Source organism: Amblyomma mixtum, chromosome 3, assembly GCF_055824585.1.
Source record: "Amblyomma mixtum isolate Tamu chromosome 3, ASM5582458v1, whole genome shotgun sequence".
Lineage (NCBI taxonomy): Eukaryota > Metazoa > Arthropoda > Arachnida > Ixodida > Ixodidae > Amblyomma > Amblyomma mixtum.
Genome location: NC_143014.1, coordinates 174,038,915 through 174,059,128, shown reverse-complemented (window position 1 = coordinate 174,059,128; position 20,214 = coordinate 174,038,915). Strand labels below are relative to the sequence as shown.

The window sequence follows — 20,214 nt, the reverse complement described above, 5'->3', positions numbered from 1 at the left end:
GGACGAATTTTTCTTTAACTACGAAGTTTCTGAGAACGCTGTATAGCTTTTCTTTGTAGCCGTATGGCTGCGCTCGGGTGGATGCCAATGAGTAATTACTCCCTTATTATAAAGAACATATATTTATTACGCTGCTGCCTTCAGCTGCACATGCGTTTCAAATTATTCAGTGCACCATTTTCTTTGAAAAGCCGTGAAAGATACGTCGGTGCGGTCTGTGCAGGGGATTGTACGGCAAGTCAGACATTTTTTGAGCAACTGAGTGCAACAAAAAAAAACAAGACAAATAATTAGGCAAAATTAACTAATCAGCATTTTAATTCTGGGTTTTAGGGCGCTAAACTTTATTACGAAATTAAAGGTTTCCAATATCGAAGGTAAGCACAGTTTATAAAATTTCTGAATCGGCAACGTGATTCGAAATATCGAAAGTGGCAAATACACTTTTTATAGCACGTCAATATGGCTTTGCCGCACTGCAGGTTGCTAAAATGGTGTCCGTGTGAACGGTATCGTCACGGATATCACGTCAACATCTTCTGCGTCATAAAAGAAGTAAACTGCGCCTGTATTTTATTCGGGCCACGCCATTTTATCAATTTTCAATGCTGGAAAGCCAACTTTGAAAGCTTCAAAGCATTTTTCTTTTCCTTTCCTTTCTTTTCTTTTCTTTTCACGCTCGATACCGCGAACGGCGATGTCAATTCTGAAATTTAAAATCTGGGCTCGACATCGGTTTTGACGGCCTTCAATTTCGCATTTTAATCATGCAACACTTCCACACCTCAGTGCTCAAACTGTCCACATACATATTCAGATATAGAACACTGCCTTACACAGTGCCACTCAGCCTTCCCAGTCCCCCGCCCATCCGCCTAACACCACACCGTCCGATTTTGTATTTTTGGCTGTAACATTCGAAGTCCACTTACTACGAACCTCAGATACAACGAACGCAATTTGCACGGCCTAAGCTAGGTTCGTTGCAATTGGGCGCGACCAGCTGGCCCGCATTAGTCCGCATTGTTTTTAAATGCGCCTTTCTTGCTAACTATTTACCAAAGATAAAGTAGCTAACTTCTGTATTGTGCAGCGCAAAATTTTCTTGCCTTAAGTTGTAGAACATGTTAAGGACTGCACATTTAAGCTGTTTTGTAACATGTCTTGCACTCCCGCGTCGCGATATGTTAGCGTCCTCAAACGCGCTCCTGTTGAAGAAGCTGTTACAGAAAACCCGTCGCGGTGGCTGAGTGGTTAGGGCGCTCGGCTACTGAGCCGGAGTGCCCGGTTTCGAACCCGGTCGCGGCGGCTGCGTCTCGATGGAGGTGAAACGCAAAAGGCGCCCGTGTGCTGTGCGATGTCAACGATCCCCAGGTGGTCAAAATTATTCCGGAGCCCTCCACCAGGGGGAGGAAAGTCCGAACAACTTCCGTCCCGGCTAACTGATGAAACCTCCGCTGAAGCCGCTGAAACTGCGCCACCTACTGCTATGAACGTACATGAAGGGGGAATTGGCGCTAGCGTCTGTTATAAAGAACAAGATCTAACTGCAACAAGTTGCTGAAAGAAGAAAAGATCTCTATCTCTTGAATGTCTGAGCCCCCGTCCGTCGCTACCACCTCGCATCCCTTGCATATTTCGCGTACTCCGTCAGTAGCGTCATCTCGGGCGCTGTCGCCGCTGCTTTGCGGCGCCGGTCACATACACTTTTACGTCATGTTCCTTCATGTGTCAGTGATGTCGGTGCTGCGACAGCTACGGTGGTGTTTGGTTTTGTGCCCGTGGCCTTCGAAATTGCAAAGAGTGCAGTGAGACCCGCGCGGATACGACGGGAACCGCCACTTGCACTCGCTTTCGCGGGAGCCACTACTCATTTCGGCGCCGTGGATCATGAACTATGATTTAGTCACTGCTGTTGACGAAGCAGTCATCATGTTTGGTCAAATAAGGGTCGGCACATCGCGGCAACTGATTATGCAACTCTATGTTAACTGTATTCTATTGATGTCGCATATACTCGTATTAGCATGGACAGTGAATGTCATTGCGTGATAGTGGTTTGCTTTCATGCGTTTACATAAATACTATAAATTTTTTGCAGTTATCTAAGACTGTAATGTACATCGTGCATGCATTAAATTGCGTGCACGCAGTGCACAGAATGATCCTTCTGTACTCCGTGAACAGTATGGACGGAATGATCGCACATGCATTGCGTGAATGATGCACGAAATGATGCATTGAAATTGTCAGCTGCGTCACTTGCGATCAATTTAACACCTCTGGTGCGTCGACACACATTACATGCATTGAACGGAATGCTGTAGCATAAACATGTAGTGCATTCTGAGAAATCTTTTTAAGACTGAAAGTCGCGAAGGATATATATGTGTCAATAAAACCATGAAAAATATCTCTGTTCTCCGTACATTAGCTCAGCGCTGCGGTTACCATTGTTGACCAGCAGCGCCACCAATTTTCACATGTCACAACAGCAAAGAAATTGTGCTCAAAAACCTAAGTAAAGCGCGGCGCGCGGCCGCGCAAAGAACGGGCGAACAACGATACATCTGCCCACCTTCCCTAGCGGGCCCGACTTTGGAAGAGTCCGCGCGTGAAGCAGACACCATGCGAAAATACCCCGCGCCCACGTGTTTCGGTCGTCCGTTGTCATGGAAATTAATACGCCGTAACTGCGTCACCAACCGATATGGACGCAACTGAACGAGGAATTGGCGCTAGCGTCTGTAATTCGTGGCCGCTAGGAGGTATATAGATCCATAGAGTTTCTAGAGGGAAAGCAGGCGCCACCGTCTACGCGAGTTTCTTAAAGGCATGGAGGAAGGAAAGATGCTTAAAGGGCACTTCATCCACCGACTGAATGCCGGGAAGACAGCATGGCGTACTTGGCTTGGCCCTGAAACATGACTACGACTGCAGAAATACAAATTTGCGCAAATTGCATGCTGCAAGGAAGCGTTGTTTTGCAATCAGTGTGTCCTGTAATAAAATATGGTAACTGTACATCACAGTAAATTAGCATAAAAGCAGATAGGCGTAAACGACCACCTAATTTGCCCATGGCGAGAGAAAGCTTTCTCTTCATGCCGCCAAATATAGCGAACAGTAGAAAATATTTTTTGCCTTTAAAAAACACACCTTTTAGCGCAAATATCCTTGCAAAAAATCTGTACATTATAGTATAGTATCGTAATAGTACACTACAGAAGCTTTCGTTATGTATTGTGAAAAAAAATTCAGGGGGCACTTTGGCTCTCTAAAGTGCTGCAAGGCGAAAGCGTTTCCTGGCCACTGTTTGTTTTTATTTACTTTTTCATTTCTCATATTTGGTTTTTTTTATTTATTTTTGCTATTTTTCTTAATTTTATTGCTTTTATTTTTATTTTCACATCTTAATTTTTGTTTTTGTTTTTGTTTATTTTCTTATTTTTACTTTTTATTTTCCTTTTCTTGACTTCACTCCTTTTATTTCATTTATGAAGCCTATGCATTCACTAGATGCGCCTTTATTCATGCTGGAACCTTGAGCCTTTTAAGCAGTGACGCCGAAAGGCGGACGAATCTGCCGACGCGTCTGTCGACACTCCTGCCGACGCGTCTGCTAACGACAGTATGAGGCATTAAAGGCTTTCGCCTTAATATAAACATTTGAATGATGTCGTTTGTTATTACGGCTTCGGGCCCCATATCCGTGCGTAGACTGTGGTTCATACGATGAGAAACTTGCCCGAGGCCTCGCTTTTCTGTGAGAAACTAGTTTGCGCACACTAAGTGCCGTTTCTTGCCGTGTACTGGCGCTGCGCTTAAGATTTTGCCAAGAACAACATGAATTAGGAAGCGGAAACTCCTACCACAAGTAAGGGATTGCTATGTTCATGCATGACAAGTAACAAGCGGGTATTTGCGTGAATTAATTCATTTAGCGGAAGTCGTTCCTGCATACAATGCGCGGCCACCGCCAGTCTTCGAAATGAACCAAACGCAATCCTCGCGCAGACTGCTGAGTTCTCAATACACAAAAAACTTTGTTTCCTTCTTTCACCTTTCAATGCACAGGTAGCACTGGCTCCCACCGAGAAAAATCCACCTTGCTGTGTAAATGGCTCCCACAAATGACTCCCACTGAGGTGGCAAACGGACTTCAGGCCTAGCCGGCACCAGACACTGTGCTCACCTCCGAGCCAAGCGAATTCGGATGCTTCGGATCTCAAATGAACTGCGTGCGTAGCTGCACCACGCAACCACAAAGCGCACAAACATCAGTAAAAATTACAGTGATGAAAACGAAATTGAACAACCAAAAAAAAAACTCCAATCCGTAGCACAGTCAACAAGACAGTGTATTTTCTACTGTGGGCTCTACTCTTCTTCCTAAGAACAAGGTAAAGTCAGTTGGAAGTTCTGCGCTTTGTGTGTACCTCTTTGTGCCTCTTCCTTGTACCGTCGTCTTCGCGCAGTTTTTTTTTTTTTTTTTTGCCAATCAGTATGAACCGACTAGCCCATGGAGGAAGGAAAATTTAAAGGAGTGGCCGTCACGTGACATTTTTTTGAAGCCGAAAACGAGCTCGGCGTCCTGTTGTCCGGGCGCGCTCTTTTTTACTTTTCTCAGCGCGCGCGCGTTTCAAACCCAGCGAGGGAGCTGGCCTAAAGAGACTCCAGTGCGAGTGGCGCTTGGTTTCTGACCGTTGTTCATGTACGGGAGACCTCGGAAATATTCGCGCGAGACATTCGGCTGCTTCTAATTATTGCTATTTGCCGCGTCGTCTCCGCGTCATCCCCGCTCTCTTCGAACGAAACAGTCCGGCCTGGCATGGTCATAACCAAGCAGCATTCGGCGAAGGCGCTTATCGCAACTGCGGTAAGCGCAGGAAGGAACTTTCTCTTTCACTTATTGCGGTGGCCCACCACGCTACGCAGTGTCTTTCGCCGCTTTTGCCAGCGTCGTTCTGAAACGGCGGAGGTATGTGTCCCTGGGTTTCTTGCAGGCTGCACTTAGCGAAATATACTGGTATACTTACATCCGGTTCATCGTAGTCTTGCGTTAATCGCAGGGCTAGAAGATTAATTTCACCAGATGAGGTGAAGGGCACAAAATTCTAGTTCAGTGAAATTGTGTATATACATTTGCTGCCAAAATATAGCAGAAGAAAAGAAAACCAAGTCTAGAATGCACCTTGAAGTGCATGCTTGTTTGTGTTCTATTTTTGGTTTAATGTGGTTTGGTTTTATGGGGTTTAACGTCCCAAAGCTACTAAGGCTATGAGAGACGCCGTAGTGGAGGGCTCCCTTATATAAACTGTTACACATGGTGCCACTGAAATAGAACTTGTTACTCTGTGCCTTTTATCATCTTTCATTCCTTTTTTTATGTTGTGTGTCTTGGATCACGCTGTGTATTTCATGACTCTTCCGAACCAACTATCCCACCTTAAGTACTGCCTTTAAACTTAAGCTTCCTGAAACGTTTTAGTACATGGCTTCCCTGGAAGATTTCCGTGTCCAGCTTGCTAGCATGGGGCTTAAATTTAAATGGCCATCTGCAACACTTTGTATTTGAGAGCACAATAATTTTTGAGAGGACAGGTGTCAAATGTGCTCATGTCATTGTACGTAAAGAAAAAATCTTTCTTTGCTAGAATGCATTTAGAGCTTCATGCATGAGATCCCTGACCAACGTTTTTGATGTCTGGTTGTTTGCATGCTATGCTCGCATAAAAGTGGCCCACATACTCGCCACACTTTAACCACGCTCTCTGGTGGATAGCACAACCCTCTCAGTTTTATGCTGAGTCATGAACAATACTGTCATGCATGGTCAAACCATGGCTTAGTGTTCAACCTGAGTTTTAATGTTGCTCTTGAAGTTCAGTATTGTAATCTGCCTCCATTGAGTATGTTTGGGCAGCTGGCTGTGTCAACAGTGCCTTCTGCTCCAGCAGTGAGGACAAGAAAAATCCTGCAGTATTTTTTTTTTTTGGTCTTGAATACTGCATTCATCTTCATAGCATGTTTTCGTGCAGCTGGCCATGCAAGAAATGCTTTCTCATACAACAGTGAGGATGGGCAAATATACAAATAAGTTTGAGTTCTTGACCCTGAATGCTTGCTTTATTCTTTATGGCGGTTTGAAGTCTCAAAACGACTCAGGCTACGAGGGACGCCGTAGTGAAGGGCTCCGGAAATTTCGATCACCTGGGGTCCTTTAACTTGCACTGACATCACACAGCACACGGGCCCCTAGAATTTCGCCTCCATCGAAATTCGACCGGCGCAGCCGGGATCGAAGCCCCGTCTTTCGGGTCAGCAGCCGAGCGCCATAACCACTGATCCACCGCGGCGGGTCGACCCTGAATGCAAAATGTAGTATCATAACGTGTTCATAATGGTGGTCGTGCCAACAATGACTTTTGATTCACAACTCCAAGCGCCACTCATACAGGTGACAGGAACGGAGATGGCCGAAGTGCCTATACTGTAGCACGGCAGGGGAGGATTTATGGAGGTGTCGCCCCCCTCCCAAATCCTGAAAATTTACATAGGAAAACCATGCTGAACCCCTTTTCCTCTACGAAAAAAAGTCCAAGAAATACATGTTTCAAATGGGACCGCCCCCCTTTAAGAATCATCCATAAATCCACCCTTTGTAGCACTGCAACATAGCATGTTTCACATCCACAGATCTAGTTTGGTGCATAATATATATGACCATGGCTTTTCATACTTTTTTTAGAAGTTTAGGAGTACCCAGTGGCTGCAGTATAGGTTTCACAGTGTTGTGCATTATTTCAATGCTGGGTTTCATGTTTAACGTGCAGAGCTGCAGCTGTACGCACCAATTTTCTCTACTTGGTGGAATACTGGATTGTAATATCACTGCATAGTAGCATATTTTACTTGTGATCGACAATACAGACACTGAAGGTCAATTTATTGAACGTAATGAACGCATCGAATTAGTTTTCTTCAACATAACCGCAGGCATCATTGAAATTCAATGCATATGCAGATAATCCTTTCACCAAGTACTTTTTACCACAAACAACACTATCACAGGACATGGGCACGATAAACACGTGTGAAAAAAGGCTTCCAAATTCAATTAAAGCTTCGCCTTTTTCGCACTTCTTGACCATGACCACGGCCATAAAAGCAATTACAAAAAAAGCAATTATAAAAAAACCTGCTACAAGAAATGGGCCTAAAAATAGCGCGCGACCAAAAATAGACTTGACCTCTATATGAACGAAAACACTTGAACCCAGCACGCCCCATGAGGCAAATAGCTCGCTAGACGCTTCAAACGTCCCACGCTTCAAACGGGCATCCAACAAAGTTCCTGCATACTGAGAGCAAAGCGAGCGCAGCTGCTTCCTTTACAATATCGCACTTCGCCCATGTCATGGCCCCCAGCGCTCACACAAGCGCAATCGCCGAAAAACAAAAATGGCAGTTATTAAAATAACACCAGTTACAATCGCTAGAGCGTTGCAACAATACGCGTAAGTAGCAACGAGGCTTCACTGTCGATGGAAACAGGAGCGCGAAAGACACACGCACAAAGCACGTACAAGAAATAAAACGTTCGCACAATACGCTGACGACCGCTCTGTAACGAACGCCGTATTTAATCACTGGTGAACGAACAGCGCGAATGCCCCTCAGGGAGCAGCGGCGGTCTCCCGACGGCTCCGAGCAGTGTCGTAGTAGACGAAATGCCCATGCGATCGTTGTCGCCGAGCACGTTCAAATCCGTGCACGCGACAACGAGAGTTTCCCACTGAATTCTACCTTGAGATATGAGTGAACGGCGCCAACGTCAGCCTGTGAGCACGACCAAAAACAGAAACTCTAGAGGAAGGTACGCCTACGTAGCAGCCCTCTGCTGCCGTCCAGTCTGTAAATAGCAACTATGACGCCGTTGAGAAGCTGCGTCCGGACAAGATACCCGTCCGATCGAGAAAAACCGCGTGATTTCCCCCACATTTTTTTCCCACGGTGTTGTATGGAAAGGGCCTCTCCTGAATTTTCCTTCCTCCATGGACTAGCCCAACATCATGTCTTCAATGTAAGCCACTAAATCTCAATCGGTGTGCTGTCTTCCCAGCATTCCTCGGGTGTCCATGGTGAATGAAGTGAAGAGCCGCCAGCTTTCCGTCTATAATATCAAAAGTGTACAGTAAGTGTATAGTATCAGAAATGTGCAGTAAGCGTAAGTGTGTAAGTGTACAGTAAGAAACTCTATGCCGGTGATCGTAGGTTGTCGCAGTTGTATCGTAAGAAAGCGGTAATCACCGTCTTCACGATGACGATTTGCGTTAATTTCGGCTGCAGAACAAGAAGCGGTTCTTCTGCTGCCAATGATAGGGCACAACGAAACATCGGACTGTTTAGTTTGCTCGCAGTTATAAAGAACCAGTGTGCACGAACAAGGTTCTTCTTGTCTGAGAAGCAGCGGAGCACTTGGCTGGCAAGAATGAAGATAGACGAAGAATGAAGATGAAGATAGAAAAGTACGCCCGTGTTTGCGGAATTCACTTCATCACAGTTAAGGGAATTTTCGGGTTATGTCCAGTTTTAAAACATTTAATTCGCCTGGCCTCTCCTCTCTTGCTACCGTGATTGTATATGGCGGCGACGTTCATATGAGCTTTTTCTGATACCACTGGCCAACCTCTGTAGTTGTTAACTGCGCGATTTACAGTGAAATTAATGCATATGCATATGTGCTCTTTCAAAGGGAAACCTGTAAATTTGATGGATGATGGAAACCCCGACTGGGCACCGAGTCTCCGGCTGGGCCACGGCCGTTATGGCCGGACTACTACTATCCCATCCGCGTGTTTCCTGTGGTGTAAGCTGCGGCAAAAGAGTAAGCTGCATGCTGCCACAGTGACCAAGCCGTCCACGGAGCCTAGAGCATCACCCAGGCGTGCCACGGTCTCAGAGCCCGAGCCTGACGAGCCCACTACAGTGAGCCCCATTCAGATGTCTGAAACATGATAGGTTTGTGTGCACCATGTTCTCAAGCTTCTTACAGTTTAAAGGTTCCCCCCTTTTATTATATCAAGAGTTTCACGTTGACAGGCAATTCTGCTTCTCTGATACTTTTTCCAGAGGCTGAAGTCCAAACTGACCTCACGTGCCAAAATCTCAATGTCCTAGAAGAAGATTACAGCAATGTATACGGCGAGCTGGTCACATTGAAAAGGCAGAAAGAGGCTATGGAGATGTCAGAAGTGTCATTTGAGGAAGACCCCGACAAGGTGTAACTTACACAGGGCTTCCGAATTTTTGCAGTTCTGCTGACTGTATTCAACCTTCTGGACTCTTTTGTTAAGCACACCCCACAGAACTCATTGGGGAAGTTTCAGAAATTTTTAGTATTCCTAATGAAGCTAAAGTTGCATCTGCCATTCCAGGACCTCGCTTATAGTTTCTGTGTGTCAGAATCAACTATATATATAAATATTAATTTTGACAAATGGCTACATGTCGCATTTTGAAGACTAAAGCCCCTGATATCATGGCCCTCAAGGCATGCAATAAGGAGGACCATGACCCAAGCCTTTTTTTATTCATTTGGAGAAAAGGTAGCAGTCATTCTCGGCTGCTTTGAGATTAAGCTTGAACGGTCATCATCCCTGCAACCAAGACGTGAGACTTGGTCCCAGTACAAGTATAGTAATACGGCCAAGTACCTCGCAGAAATATGTCCCCTGGGAGTGATCACCTTTATTTCTGGTGGCTGGGGAGGGAGGACCCCTGACATTTTAGTGAGCACAGTGGCATTCTTGACCATTTGTCTCAAGGTGATGTGATACTGGCTGATCGAGTCTTTGATATTGCAGACAGTATAGGCTTGTACTGTGCAAGGCTGAGCATACCTGCATTCACTAAAGGCAAAAGACAACTTCAGCAATGGATGTCGAGGCAACGAGAAATCTTGCAAATGTCAGAGTTGACGTTGAGAGGGTTATCGGCTTGGTTCGTAACAAGTACATCGTAACGAAGTCCGCTCTGCCACTAGAGTATGCGACTTGCAAACAGGGACACCAGTTCACACCTCTAGAAAAAATTGGTATCGTCGTTTTATGTCATTCAGCCCAGCTTGTATTTGGGCATAGTTTGACTGATCCCAACAGGAGTGATGGATGAGATGGAACTTCCGTTTCGGTGTGTCTGTTCAAGGGACATCGCACAGCAGACACCATCTCGGGATATCTATTTATTTTATTTTCATTTATCTGATACTGCGAGTCCCATCGGGGATTGAGACTGGAAGGGCTCTGAATAATACAACAAATCAGTAAACGGGTGTGTTGTGGCACCATTGGAGCAAAGCAGTTTCTTCACTTTCTGCGTGCATTCTTTGCTGAACCATTTGAATGTGGGTGATGATAAGTGGTCGTCATGTAATAAAGCGTTCACTTGCAAGAAGTTTTGGTATGAAACATCTTCTTCAATCGCTAACCCAGGACAACAAACGGTAACACAGGGGCGGATTTATGGGTCACTCCTGGATGGGGCGGTTCCATTTGAGCAGTGTGTTTCTTGGACTTTTTTTGTGAAAAAAATGGGCTTCAGCTTAGTTTTGCTACGTAAAATTTTTCGCTTGGGGGGGAGGGAGGGGGAGACGATCGCCCTCTCCTTAAATCCGCTCCTACGGTAACAAGTTACCGAAAGTACGGACTTGTGTTCCAAGGACTCTGCTATGTTTTCCTTAGTTGAACACAACCTGCACAAAACCAGTTCTGCTTTGGTGCTCGCTTCATTCCAATACAAGCATAGTGAAACCATTTGTATGGGCAGTGTTCCCCGTCGCATGCAACCATTTTTGCTGTCTCTGGGCCTCGACAGTAACAGTACACAGGTTTTTGAGAGCTAGCGCCAGCCTGTGGTGCATCTTTTCGGGTTAAATACTGTGAAAACATTTCAGGTAGTATAACATGCGAATCGTGTTGCCAATTCGAGAGTTCCTTGAAAGAATGCACAGTATTCAATTACTCTTTCAACATGCACTGAGGTTGGCGCCCAAACGACAAAGTCACAGTATTTCGCCGCACACATCGCTAGCTGTTTTTGGACTTAATAGAAGTAGTCAGGCGTCCTTTTTAAGAGAAGTCCATCTGGACTATAGCCTCCAGGCAGAAATCTTTGCGGTTCGATGCTGCTCCTAGTCCATGAACTGCAAGTCAATAAGGGCAACAATGCCTTCACTGGATCCCAGACAGCTAACAATACCATCTGTGGATGCTGCAAGGTGGGGATATTTAGCACTTAAACAAAGGCCGGCTCTTCTCAGTGTCATGTTCATGTGGCGTTGCTCTGCATTTTCTTGGTAGGTGGAGAGGGCGGCACTTTCATGTTTAAGTCCTATTCTGTGGCTTCACATGAAACCTTGTTTTCCTCTGGGTAGCAGATTCTTCTCAACAAACTTAATGATGGGCGGTTCACAATCGTCTTGCATACACTTTTCATAACTGAAGCAGTTACACGGCCATCTTTGTATGCAAACTATTTTGCACATTTTGACTGCTCTCTCGTCAAGGCTTCTCTATGCTGCACCATATCTTCTGTTATCATCATTTGTTTCGAGAACCCTTCAGCTCGGCTCACCAGAGCACGCTGATTTTCATATGCAGCGTATTCACATACGAGGTTTCAAAGAAGCACAGGCTTTTTTGCTCGTGGTAGATGAAAAAGTGAGCTCATGTAGTGTGAACAACGCTGGCGTCGCTCCTGCATCTGCTATTGCTAACAAGCATTCTTCAATCTCTGCATTTGTTGCAGCTGGGATTGGCTGCAGCTTATGCGATGAAGGGACTGCATCTCCAGTAATATTGGTGTTTGTAATGTTGTCCATCTTTTTCTTCCTTGCTTTTGCTGAAGAGAAGTTGATCTCCTTTAGTCTTCGGAATTCAACATTCCGGCTATGAGGTAGCAGCCAGGCATTTTTCTTTTCCGTACAAGTCGCCGAGCCTCTCAGCCTCGCAGCTGTCTCTATGGCGAAAAGTGAACATGCGAGCATGTATGCTTCACGTGCACTGGCAATGCAGGTGCAATGAGCTGTCTCGACAGTGCCATATCCTTTGGCCAGAATGTACACTTTGAGGTATCTCCCGCAGGCGCTGAGAATGGTTGACCTGAAATGTCCAATATGATTTCAGCAAACACTTTTTTCAAATGTGAAATGTCAAATAAAGTGACTCCACCAGATACTTTCTTCAAATGACCACTTACTTTGCTGAGCGCGAGCAGTCTAATTTGTTGTGCGGTTTTATGCCACCTTATCCACAAAATGCTAGATAGTTCCACCTATGTTTTACAGGATTCAGAAAAGCCCGCACTAGAACAAGCAGTGGGGCTTGATAAATGGTTGGTTTTTCTAACAATTGTGAGAGTATCGGCGCTTCGCTGGTCATATATTCACAATTTATGCGCTATTTTCTAGTCACTAGCTCATTTTTAGAAAGTTGCCGCTGAACGCGTGCGGCAGTTGTAAGCAACAAAATGGTAGCGTTCAACAAGGAAACGAAGCAAATATTGCCTACAGGAACAGAAAAGCACAAAAGTGGAGAAAATGGAAAAAATGTGAAGCTTAACGACTGAATGTAACATGTGAAAATGCGTTGCCAACTAACCACGCTCAAAAGGATGGCACGCTCTGAAGCAAGCTGCTTTGCTGCTATGCTCTTGACCCATCCGCTGGTAAAATAATTATGGCCTTCTTGTAGACCTTCATCTGCTGCAAAGTGGCGTGACTTGTAAAGACAAAGTAAATTTACGATGTCGGCTGGCGTCACGGCGGGCAGCAGGTCGACGTTCGGCGTAGCGTCCTTGCCGATGCACAGTTCATAAGGATCGATGCCATCACAGATTTCGATCTTCGCTCTGTAACGTGCCCGAGTCGTCCTCCGAGTTCTTCAAAGTATGATGGACAAAGCGCGTGCAAATTTTCTTTCACCATGCCGCAAAGATAAATCAAACGACATCAAGCTCCGGCGCGGCGGTAGGTGGCGAGTGCGCAGCCAGACGCGGTCATTCTTAAGCATGGAGGAAGGAAAACTCAGGAGATGCCGTCGCTGTCCGAGCGGTACGCCAAAACGTGTGCCGGAAGTCACGCGCTTTCGCAAGGACTTCTGGGAGTCTGGCCGACGGCGCAGCCAATAGTAACGTTGGGCGCAGCGGAGGGGGGCGAACCAACTCCCTCAGTTTTACTATTTTTTTACTTTTTATGGCTAGGGTTCAAGGCTGTCGCCGCACGCTCCCTCCGCAGTTTTTTTTTTTTTGTTGTTCCTTCATGCGGGTTTGTAGGCATGAGCCAGAACAGAAGGCGCTGCGGAAAGCCTTGTGCAGACGACGCGACGCCAAGGCTACGCCCAACCTTCTCCCGTCAGTCAGAACGATGCACCAATGGAGTGCCTTTAGCGAAAGTAGCCCCCCTTGACGTCAGCGGGGTGCAGAGTAGTGGGCCGGGCCCGTTTTTGAAGGGATGAAAGAACGAACGGGCTTTGATTTGAATTTTCGCAGCTTTTCGGGGCGCGCATGGCTCTAATATTTTGCAGAGGTTATCTTCGATGCCTCATCTATGCAGTGGGCTTGTTTTTCAAAAATGTCCGGACCCTGGTCAGTGGCCCTTTAAGGGTAACAGAGTGGATTCCAAGAGAAGGCAAGCGTAGAAGGCGGCAGCAGAAAGTTAGGTGGGCGGATGAGAGTAAGAAGTTTGCGGGGATACGACGGCCACAGTTGGCAAAGGACAAAAATTATTTTGGGACTCAGAAATAAATTGAGAAAAGAGTTGGCAAAAGACAGATTATATTGGGACTAAAGAAAGAAACAAGAAAAATGTGTTCCAGCCCACACAGGGTTAATTGGAGAAACATGGGAGAGGCCTTTGCCCTGCAGTGGAGGTTTGGTTTAGTTTGGTTTATTGGGGTTTAACGTCCCAAAGCGACTGAGGCTATGAGAGACGCCGTAGTGAAGGGCTCCGGAAATTTCGACCACCTGGGGTTCTTTAACGTGCACTGACATCGCACAGTACACGGGCCTCTAGAATTTCTCCTCCAAAGAAATTCGGCCCACGCGGCCGGGATCGAACCCGCGTCTTTCGGGTCAGCAGCCGAGCGCCATAACCACTGAGCCACCGCGGCGGGGCTGGGTGTAGTCAGGCTGATGATGATGCAGCGGTGTAGTCAGGCTGATGATGATGCAGCCTTTCGCCGTGCTGCATGCACCACAAAGTGGAAGCCACTGTGATGACAAATGCGAGCGCGCATACCGGCATTAGCCTCTACATTATACCGGCACGACGCTAGGGACAGGAACTGAACACAGACGGCGCCACCTTCCCAAAATGGCGGAGCTCTAGATAAAATGTTTCACCCCCCCCCCCTCTCCTCCTCGGCCTCTACCACGGCACCTCTTTCTCTTGCTTCTTTCATTCCCACATTCCTCCTTTCCCACACTGCGCGGTTGAGCTGTCCACCGAAAAGTGAGACGAGCTGTCCACCGAAAAGTGGGACGGTTACCGCGCCTTTCATTTCCTGATCACTAATAATTGTGGAAAGCCGCAATCAATAAACGATTCCAGCTGTCACCGCGCTCCCCCTTTCTTTCCCTCTCCGTCCTCCCCCTGTCCTTTTATTCCCGCTAGACGCAGCTGAGGTGCTTCAGGTTTCTATGGCAGATACCGCGGCTAGCAACATCTTTTCCTTCCATTGTTACTTTTTTTAATAATAAATAGCCACTAACAACACCGCGATCGTTCCAGGATGAGCGCGGACACTTCTCTTCGTGAGGATCATGATGCTGCAACACTTCCTTCCTCCATGCTGCAGCATGAGCGCGACCAGATTTTTACGTTTCAAGGCATAGCGCAGATAGCGCAGGTAATTTCTTGCAGCCCTTACCTACTTCTCAACTGAAAAATAGAAAGTGGAGGCCATAATCAGATAATGCGTCAAACAAGCAGTTCGGCGCTACCCATGCACACAGCTACTGAGAAATTGTTGACTAGGTCTTCGTAACACCCTAAGTGAGGCTATTGAAGCGGTCACCATCTTGCAATACGAACGGCTATCGGCCGCACCAACCGGCAGACGCATTCTGTCCACACTCGGTATAACATATTGTTACGAGGAAGCTGGCAGTGGCGCGGGACGGAGCGCTCGCGCTAGGCCAGCGGCCATTAAATCATCTCTCATGCATGGTTCACCACGCCTCATTCTTCGGCTGGCCGCCACGTTAGATTTGGTGGAGGTGCTGGGGTCCCTTCATCGCCATCCTGGTCACGGAGCTTCGGCGCCCTGCGCCTGCCGTGGACGTCGGCCGTGAGTACCTGGTCCGCCCCGAACGGCCGTGCCCCAGTCCACCCGACCTGAACCGCCCTCGACGCTCACCCCTGCCCCGTCCCCCGCCCGGACCACAAGACACGACCCAAGACCCAACCGACCCAAGACCTGACCTACCCAAGACCCGATCGACCCAAGACCCTGCCCACACATGAGAACACCGCACCCCTGCCCCTGCCGATCGCGATAACACGTGCGCTCCCCACAAGTACTGCTGCTGATATGTCGCCGCCTTTCTTCTTCAGGACGTCATTCTTCATCATGGAGCACCCCACCAACTGCTTACTGACCGAGGCCGCACCTTCCTTTCAGCGGTGGTAAACGACATTCTTCGCGCGTGCTCAACTAAGCACAAGTTGACGACCGCTTACCACCCCCAAACTAATGGCCTCACTGAGCGACTCAATTGCACGCTTACCGACATGCTCGCCATGTACGTCTCCTCTGATCACCGAGACTGGGACGTTGCACTCCCATACGTTACATTTGCATATAATTCATCCCGCCACGACACTGCCGGCTACTTTCCGTTTTACCTCCTGTACGGCCGCGACCCTCAACTGCCGCTTGGCACATTGTATCGAACATCTCCTCCCCCTATTCTGAATACGCCCGTGAAGCCATTGCCCATGCCGACCATGCTCGCCAAGTCGCCCGTTCCCGCTTGCAAGCCTCCCAAGCTTCTCAGCAACAGCACTATAACCGCCGCCACCTGGACAGTGCCTTCTTGCCTGGGTCCCTTGTCTTGCTCTGGGTGCCTTCTCGCCGTGTAGGGCTCTCGGAAAAGCTTCTTTCTCGATATGTGGGCCCGTATCGTGTGCTGCGCCAAGTCACAGCCGTCACATACGAGATTGAGCCTGCCTTCCCCGAGTGCACTTCCCGTACTCCACCCTCCGATACTGTGCACGTGTCGCGCCTCAAGCCCTACCACCTACCTTCTTCTGACACTCGCTAAGCAGTACCGCGACGGTGCTTTTGCGCCCGGGGGTCATGCTACGGGTCGACTCAGAGAAGATGAGGCAGACGAAGTGAGAGGGCGCTTGGCGCGTGCTCGGGCTCCGAATCCTGGGCAGTGGCCTGTGTTTTGGCATCCGGTGCGCCCTGTGCTTGTGTTCTGTTCAGCGTGAGTGCACCAGTGTTCTGCGTGGCGTGAACGCCTCCTGCCACGTAACAATATCAACGACAAGGCGGACCAACAATTGACCTTCCCAAACATAGACAGCTTCTGGTCATCTCACCGATACCGCGGAACATGCACCCAGATTTCCACGCTGAACGTCGTGCACAGAGAGCCAAATCACTGCGAAAATGTTTTCTTAATACCTTTGTAGCACATGTAGATGGTGCAGAGTCCTCGGCTGACAGGATGGTAGCCGTGGTCACCATAGAACATAGTACACTCATAACTGGGGCACTATATGCACTCAACACACACATGTTGGAGAAGAAACAGCCATTACTCCACCCATTGCGGGATCCTCGGCAGAAACTTCTGTGTGCTACTCAAAATTGGCGATACGTAACTACACGTTACGAAGAACCTCTCTACAAGCAGTACCGATTGTGCAAAATTCTCAGCCCACACGGCACATTCGCCTAATCTGGACGCCTGCTCATGCCTCCCTTGCCGGTATGGGGCGACTCATAACCTAGCTTGAGAACTGTCCCGCCGAGCTGGGTCGTGCAGCCTGCCCGCCCTATACTCAGGCAAGGACAGGTAGTTTTCTCAGAGAAATCCTGCAGCACTACAGGCTTGCAACCCCAGTGAAATTGGCCAATGGCTGATGGTTGGTAACTCGCCGGCCTCAAGTTGGTAGCCGATGTGCTCGGCCTACTTATCTCGGGCCAGCGTCGGGCAACGGCTGGCTAACTGCAATTGGCCTATGATTGGCGAAAGGCAGACAACCGACCGCTGGCAAACGTCTGGCATTAGTTCGCCGCCGACGCGTAGGCATAAAAACACAGGCCGACGCCGGGCCACCGCTGGCCACTAACCACTTCGGGTAAATTTTGAGAAAATTGTAATTAGGGCACAGCCGCTGAAAACGCTTATACTTGTCTTGATCGTACAGGCGCGGACAAAAGTAAACAGAGCACGCAACTGTCTTCGAATATTTTTCACGCGTCACCTAAATGAAATTTCCAGCAATGGTACGCTCATGCTCGTAGAGGAGGTTGGTGGGCTTTCTTCTAGAGAAACAACGCTTCTTCATTTCCAATGGAAAAAGCGTGATTGCATTTCAAACGCAATAGCGTGCTCCGTTTACTTATGGCCGCGCCTGTACGTGCAAGAGCCGGCAGGACGTTTTTCAAATACGAGGTCTGTTAGACAAGTATCCGACCTTTGGCCTAAGAAAAAAAATTGGCATAACTGGAGCATTAAAAACCTAATAACCTTCAAAGTAGTCTCCTTGGGACTACACTCACTTCTCCTAGCGGTGCTGCCATTTTTGGAAGTATTCCGGACAGGCCCCTTTCGGAATGGAGTTTAGCTCAGCTGTCGTTGCAGCCATAATGTCCTCTCTTGTCTGATATCGCGCTCCTTTCAATGGCCTCTTGATTTTGGGAAACAGCCAGAAGTCGCAGGGGGCCATATCAGGAGAGCCAGAAGTCTGCTGAACTACAGGAGTCTGATTTTTCGCCAGAAAAGTCTGAATTATGTGCGTGGATTGTGCAGGAACATTGTCGTGATGAATGCGCCAATTTCCTGTTGGCCTCAACTCCGGGTTTTTGTGCCGCACAGCACCACGTAGGCGACGGAGGACATCCCTGTAGTACTCTTTGGTCATCGTTTGACCATGTGGGGTGCGTACTCGTGGTGTGCCACACAGAGGGAGTCAAAGAAAGCAGTCAGCATCACTTTGACATTGCTGCGCACTTGGCGGGCCTTCTTTGGTCTTGGAGACGTGGAATGCTTCCACTGTGACGACTGGGATTTGGTTTCCGGGTCGTACCCGTACACCCAAGACTCGTCACCAGTGATTATGGTGTCGATGAAGTCGGGGTCACTGTTTGTGGAATCCAGCATGTCCTCTGAGACTTCCACGAAACTGCTTTTGCTCCACCGTGAGCAGCTTCGGCACGAATTTCGCCGCAACTCTCTTCACGGCCAAATCTTCGGTGATAATGGAATGTGCAGAAAAATTGCTGATGTCCACCTCTTCCGCAATTTCTCGGATAGTCACATGACGGTCCCGCATCACCGCAGCGTTCACTTGGGCAATGACCTGGTCGTTTCGGCATGTTGATGGCCGAACGGAGCGTGGATCTCTCTCCACCGATGTGCGGCCATCTTTAAACCAGTTGTACCACTGCTTAATCTATGTGCTGCTCACAGCACCGTCACCGAAAGCCGTCTGAATATTACGAATGGTTTCCACTTGGCTGTCGCCCAGTTTCTGGCAAAATTTCGTCCCAGACAACACTAAACATCCTGAGGATGTCCTCGAATGATTAGAGCGTCCTCATCCCAAACAGGAGAGTGCATCACATACGGCCAAATGTCCTCATGAGGATGTTCTCAGTTCGTACTTTGCTGGACGACTCGGGGAACAAAAATTCCTCAACTGTCCTACAAACGTCCTATCCAAGGATTAATACTGTGGCATTTAATTGAGATAAAAAGGTTTATCTCTCGCACTTGGTTTAATAAAAGATACTTGTGTACAATAGCGATATGTAGGAAATCATTGACTGAAAAAATTATGTGCCTTGATGAGATATCCTGGCTTTTCTATTGAGGTGGCAGAATTCCTGGGAGTAATAAATATATAGTCATCGCTGTATGAAAAGGCTGCATTAAGAACAACCTGTATCTACCAACAAATGTGGCGATCGAAACGGTCAGTTGCTGAGAATGGCGAAACTTTTGCAGAATTTGTTTGCTAGAATCCAAGACAAAAGAAGCAACAAGAAAGCTGTTCCACAACCCCTGTGCACACTGCCTTTAATAATTAAGCAAATAGTGACCCACATTCCCTGGGCTACATCGTCACCTAACATCCTGAGGCTGAGGAGGCCCTCTACAGGAAATTTGAGGATGCCCTGAGAGACGACGCTTGACAGCAGGACTAAGTGGGGATTTGTTAAGGATCAATAGAGGACATCCTCAGGACAACACGATGTCCTCAAAAATTAATCCTCAGGTCGTCCTTAGGATCTAGTTGTGTTGTCTGGGGCTCTACTGTACAAGCAAACCGGGAGTTCGGATACTGACCGCGTTGTTAAGCGAAGGCGAGCGAGGGCCGTAAAATCGAGATATCAGCTGTAACGCGCGTTACAGCTGATATCTCGATTTTACGCAACTCGCGTCCGAAACCTTACTTACGGTTCTTCACGGATCCTATGGGACGAGTGACGGTGCTGCGCAAAATCCCTATAAGTCTAGTAGGACCGCAATTTGGCACTAATTAGGCCTCTTAAATTAAAAGCAGTTTTTTCTTTGCACGTACGTGCAATCTTCGTGTAAGTTTAGTTTGGTTTATTGGGGTTTAACGTCCCAAAGCGACTGAGGCTATGAGGGTTAACGTGCACTGACATCGCACAGTACATGGGCCTCTAGAATTTCGCTTCCATTGAAATTCGACTGCCGCAGCAGAGATCGAACACGCGTCATTCGGGTCAGCAGTCGAGCACCATAACCAGAGACACCGCGGCGGCGTGTTCGTGTTTTGGACAGTGATGTCAGCGCCATCAAGGCAGATGTGCGAAACGCACAGACACCGTGTCCCAACAGTAGGTATCATGGGCTAGAGGGCGGCATTGTATTCCACAGGGCATTCTTCTTGTCACATATCAAGGAAAAACAGAGTTATGTCTGTGTCTATGTACGGGGCAAAAGTCT

At 47.7% G+C, this 20,214-nt stretch overlaps 2 pseudogenes; one reads left to right on the top strand and one right to left on the bottom strand.

The window, feature by feature from the left end:
• Positions 1-8,323: 8,323 nt before the first annotated feature.
• Positions 8,324-10,176, top strand: LOC149352743 (uncharacterized; annotated as a pseudogene).
• Positions 10,177-10,730: 554 nt separating this feature from the next.
• Positions 10,731-12,988, bottom strand: LOC149352742 (uncharacterized; annotated as a pseudogene).
• Between the last annotated feature and the right edge of the window lie 7,226 nt (positions 12,989-20,214).